Genomic DNA, 5,752 nt, shown 5'->3' with positions numbered 1-5,752 from the left:
TTTAAATACTAAATATGTTGTAAATTATGTGCTTATTCTGCTTTGCTAAGAGAGGGTTAAAATGTGTAAAACTAACTATTTCTCTCTGGCTCCCCCTACACTCAATAAATTATTTTCAACCTCAAAATGTATTCCTAAATTAAATATAAGTATAATAAAGTGTATTACAGAAAGCTTCATGTTCATGTGTTGAGAATTGAGCTTAGTATAAATGTGTAACCTTGTAGAGGTTACACACAATCTGTTAGCCTCATCACATGACTTATCTTATAAATAGCTCTAAGACATTCCCAAGACTGTATCTCTTCTTGTACCTCCTTCAATACTAGTCAATTGCCTGTTCTACAACCTGAGTGAGACATTGTCTCTACTTTTTTTTGAATGTCACAATTGTCTGGCCTGCCAACTACTATAAAGACTTACTAGCTTCTCCAACTGTCAACCTGCCACCTGCCACTCATCACTTGTACCTGTCACCTGCTGCCTAGACCTGCTACTTGCCACCTGCCTCCTGTACTTGACCTGCCACTAGCTACTAGCCACCTGTCTACTCTAACATACCCTGTCCTCTAGCCCAAATTAGTAGTTATAAGCCCAACTCTGCCCCTACTGTAACAGACAGTCAAATGACCCTAAAGCTCCTTAGTGAATATGCCTGCAAATGCACTGCCTTCTTCACACATGAGAATATTCCTAACAACAAACAAGTCTGCCTCATTATACATAGTCTTAAGCCTATTAAAGTCTATAGTTAGTATACAGTCCAACCTGGCTAGATTAAGGCTATAGAGTTTGAAGAGTTCATTACTAACTTTAAGGGAATTGTTCTCAAGCATAATTGGGACCTTAAGCTGTGTAATGAAATTGAAAATCTTAAACAGGACAGAAAATGTGCTAACAAGTTCTATTTCAAGATTCTTAGCTGAAACTATCTCCTTAGTAGAAGACCTACCATCCTCTCTTACTAGGAAATCTGCTTTCTCATGAGTGCCTGTCTGGATATTGAGCTCAAATGAGTGTGCTCTGAACCTGGAATTCAAGGTATTGCTGACTTCTAGGACTGGCTTACTACTGTTTGTAAGACTGACAACTGTGTATACAACTACTGTGAGCTTATTACAGATACAATCTGTAGCTACAAAGGTAGTTGTGCTACACAGTCAGCTCCCTCTTTCTCTGGTCCCTTAAGGACTTCTAATACAATTTCTCAGGCTTAAGAGAATGTAGTAAGCCTGAAAATTGAGAAACTCTTAACTGTAGAGAAATTCACACTCAATCATTATAATGGATACTTCAAATACTGTTTCATGTATGTTAATTACCTTATAAAGGACTGTCAGATCCTGTATTCAAGAATAAATCATACATCTATTACTAAAGCAGAAGGTATCTGCCTACATTCAAAGTACATACCCTCTCTACCATCTTTAAACTGTGTCAAGTCTGTACTAGTTGTATCAATTGTAACTAATATCTAGCTTGATTAACTTCCTAACTATGTATGTGTTTCATTACAGCTTGAGCCACTCACTACTATGAGTTTGTTATTGTCCTATCAAGAAGAAGATGTAGTAGTAGTGGCTCTTAGGGTGGAAATGCTCTCAGCTGTCTATGTTGATGACTCAGACAAGTATGTGCCTATTAACCCCTCTCAAATCTATTAGGAGTGTCTGCTAGACAGTCCTACAACACTAAAACCCTTGTCTGTCTGTGCCCTTATTGACAATGGCTCTTCTCTAGTGATTATTAATAAAGTACTTGTGTGTGACCTCAGATTGCCCTGTTTCTGTCTCTCTAGCCCTATTCATATCTCCCTTACTCTATCAAATTCTCCTTCTAATTCTTTACAAACCTTACATGAATACATTAAACTCTCCCCTACTTCTGTTGATTACACCTAGAAATCCTACACTATTAGGGTAGTAGTTGCCCCCTCCCTGTGTTTACTAATCATTCTAAGCCTACTGTTCTTACTTGTGAATAGAATCATAGTCTCTCATTATTATACACAGACTATTTGCTCTACTCCCAACTACCAGCTCCTGCCTGTATCCTGCTGGATTCCAACTTTACAAGTATTGTAAGTCAACTCTCCCTCTCTAAACATTATCTTAGTAGTACATGTAAAAATCCAAGAGCTTGCCTTACAGGATTATCTCTCCAAGTTAAGTGATAGCCTGTGTAAGTAATATGCTTTACTTTTCTGTTCAGAGCTCCCTCATGTGGACACACTCCCTTCTGATGTTTTCTACTGTTTCAAATTGAAAGATCCAAACCTTCAGATAAAGCCTTACTAGTATTCCTACCCTAGAAAATATTACAACACATAGGAAGTCCTTCTACAGAGCCATCTTCTGACTGACAGATTAAGACCCTCTTCTAGTCCTATCTCCTCTCCTACTTTCCTCATTACTAAATCAGACCCTTCAGCTCTTCCACATATGGTTTGTGATTATCAGGAGCTTAACAGTAATACAATACCTGATAACTATCTACTACCTCAGATAGACAATATCCTGGCTGACTGTACAAAAGGTCTTATTTGGGGAAAAATTGACATAATGAATGCCTTCTTTCAGACTCATGTTCATCCTAATAACATCTACTTGACTACAATCAATACACTGCTTAGACTCTATGAATAGACTGTCATACTTATAGGCTGTAGAAATGCTCCTGCCACCTACCAGTATTGTGTGACAGAAGCCTTACATTGTCTCATTAGTAAGATCTGCTATGTCTATCTGGATGACATTATTATCTGGTCTGCTAATCTTGAAGCCTATGCTAAGAATATCTCTGTTGTTCTAGACTCCCTTCAGGAAGTACACCTCTTCTGTTCTCTAAAGAAAACCTCCTTGTTCTGTTCATCAATTGATTTCTTAGGTTATTAAATAGATTAGTAAGGCATACACACAGACCCTACCAAAACTGAGAAGATTATACAATGGCTAGTACTACAATCTTCTTCAGACACATGGAGGTTTCTTAGTCTTGTCCAGTTTCTTACTCCCTTTCTACCTAGACTTGTAGAACATACTACTGTCTTGAACCCTTTAACATTAAAGGAATGTGATAAGGATTTCCTATACTAGTCTTCAAAGTTTCAACATGTGTTTGACACTATCAAGGCTCTTACTATGTTTGCACAATGCTTAACAGTCATTAACCACCTGGATCCTAGTAACAATAAGATCTATCTCTACACAGATGCCTCAGATCTCTGTACAGGCACAGTTCTCTCCTTTAGGCCTTCACTGGACTTAGCTTGTCCTATTGCTTATAACTCTACTCCCTTGAAGCCTGTAGAGTGTAACTACCTAGTCTACAAGAAGGAATTGCTCACCATTATGAAAGCTCTTAAAAAGTTCTACTCTGACCTCCTGGGAACTACATTCACTGTATTCATAGATTACAAGACACTCACAAGTTTCCTTTCCTAGAGAGATCTCTTGTACTAACAAGTATGTTAGTAAGAATTCCTGGCTCAATATGTTTTTGATGTTCAATATGTGCCTAGCAAACAAAACAAAGCTACTAACACTCTGTCCAGACTTCTAGATAAGGAATTCTCCCCCCCTACAGTAGTATCCTCCTGCCTTACAATCTCTGCAGATGAACAATTACTTCTTCAAATCCAATCATTCTACAAAGATGACCCATTCTGTACTAAGCTCCTCTCTCAGCCTCTTGAATCCCTTAGTGTTTGAGTTAAGAACAGTCTACTGTTCTTGAGTGACAGGCTTGTTGTTCTGTGTGTCAATCAACTCTGCAAACATTTCTACAAACTCACTCATGACTCTATGGGCCACTTTAGGATTGACAAGACTTATGTAACACTGAAATCATTATTCTACTAGCTAAACATGTATTCTAACCTTGAAAATTCATACATTAAGTAATGTGACTCATGTTAGAGGTATAAATCATCCACTCAAAAACCTGCCAGTCCTTTGTACCCTCTTACTGTGGCTGACTAGTGTAGCAATACAATTGCTATTAACTTTATAGGTCCTCTGCCTCCAGACTACAGGTTCAACAGAATTGTAACTATTACTAACCAACTCAGTAGTAACATTCACCTACTCCCTATCTGTATAGGCCAAACTCCTAAAGAGTTTGCCTGTGTTTTCTTTGACAGATGGTATTGTGAAAACAGTCTTCCTCTCAACATTATCTTAGATCAGGATCACCTCTTTACCTCCAAGTTCTGGAAGGCTCTTCATAAAATTTCAGGGGTTAAACTGAAGATGTCTACAGCTTATTACTCTCAAACAGATGGAATCTCAGAACATACAAACAAGTCAGTCATCCAGGCACTTTGATTCTACATCAACTGACAACAAAAGGGCTGGTACTGTACACTACCTTGTGTTCAGTTCAAGCTTATGAACACTAAAAATGTGTTAACAGGATTTTCCCCTTTTCAACTTTACCTTAGCTAATGCCCCTGTCTGATCCTACCTCTTGTACCCTTACCAGACAACAAGCCTACCCTTCTAGAGGACAAGCAAGCTCATTCTCTCATCCAGCAGCTTGATCTTAACATTGTAGAAGTATAAGACTCTCTCATCCTAGCTAAAACTTCTTAAGCTCATACTGTAAACTGGAAGAGGAGTCCAGAAGACTCCTATACTCCTAGTGATTTTGTTATACTATCTACCTTCCATCAGTGTCAAGATTACACTCAGAGTGGTGACAATTGTGTAGCCAAATTCATACTAAGATGGGACAGTAAGTACTGTGTCCTCAAGGCTTTCCCAGAACACTCTACTTACTAGCTTGAATTGCCAAACTCTCACACTAAATTTTCTACCTTCCATGCATCTTAGCTCAAACAATACTATACAAATGATCCTGTGTTATACTCTACACATGAACTTGCACAACCTCCTCCTGTCCTCACAGAGGAAGGACTCAAAGAGTAGGAAGTAGAAGCTATAATTGATCAACAAAGACAAGGACACAGCCTCTAATACCTTGTTTGCTAGAAAGGGTACAGTCCAGAAGACAATCTTTGGTTGCCTAAGTAGGAACTAGACAACTGTACAGTATTAGACTAATGGGAACAATGGTTACACACTGACTCTCATACATAGCCCTCCTCAATCCTCAATTTCCATTCTACAAAACACTTGTAGAGTGTGTTCAACTAATGCCTTCTCCTCTCTTATCTTCATCTTTGTATTCAACACATCTTTTCTCTTACAGACATTCTCAATTTCCATTCTAATATATCCCTCCTTCTTCAATCTGTTCCCTGCCTTACCTGTTCCTTGCCCCCTATATTTATTCACACACTCTTACACTACTCTTCCCTTTCCCCTCTTTCTCTCTTCTTCCTAGTAGGGAAGAGTGTAACCTTGTAGAGGTTACACACAATCTGTTAGCCTCATCACATGACTTATCTTATAAATAGCTCTAAGACATTCCTGAGACTGTATCTCTTCTTGTACCTCCTTCAATACCAGTCAATTGCCTGTTCCACAACCTGAGTGAGACATTGTCTCCAAAATGGAAGAACAAAAGTACTTATAACAAAAGTACCTTCTCTGTTCTGAGCTCAATTCTTAACACATGAACATGAAACTTTCTGTAATACACTTTATTATACTTATATTTAATTTAGGAATACATTTTGAGGTTGAAAATAATTTATTGAGTGTAGGGGGAGCTAGAGAGAAATAGTTAGTTTTACACATTTTAACCCTCTCTTAGCAAAGCAGAATAAGCACATAATTTACAACATATT

This window comes from Fomitiporia mediterranea, assembly GCF_000271605.1.
Source record: "Fomitiporia mediterranea MF3/22 unplaced genomic scaffold FOMMEscaffold_12, whole genome shotgun sequence".
NCBI lineage: Eukaryota > Fungi > Basidiomycota > Agaricomycetes > Hymenochaetales > Hymenochaetaceae > Fomitiporia > Fomitiporia mediterranea.
This window is presented reverse-complemented; position numbering follows the sequence as displayed.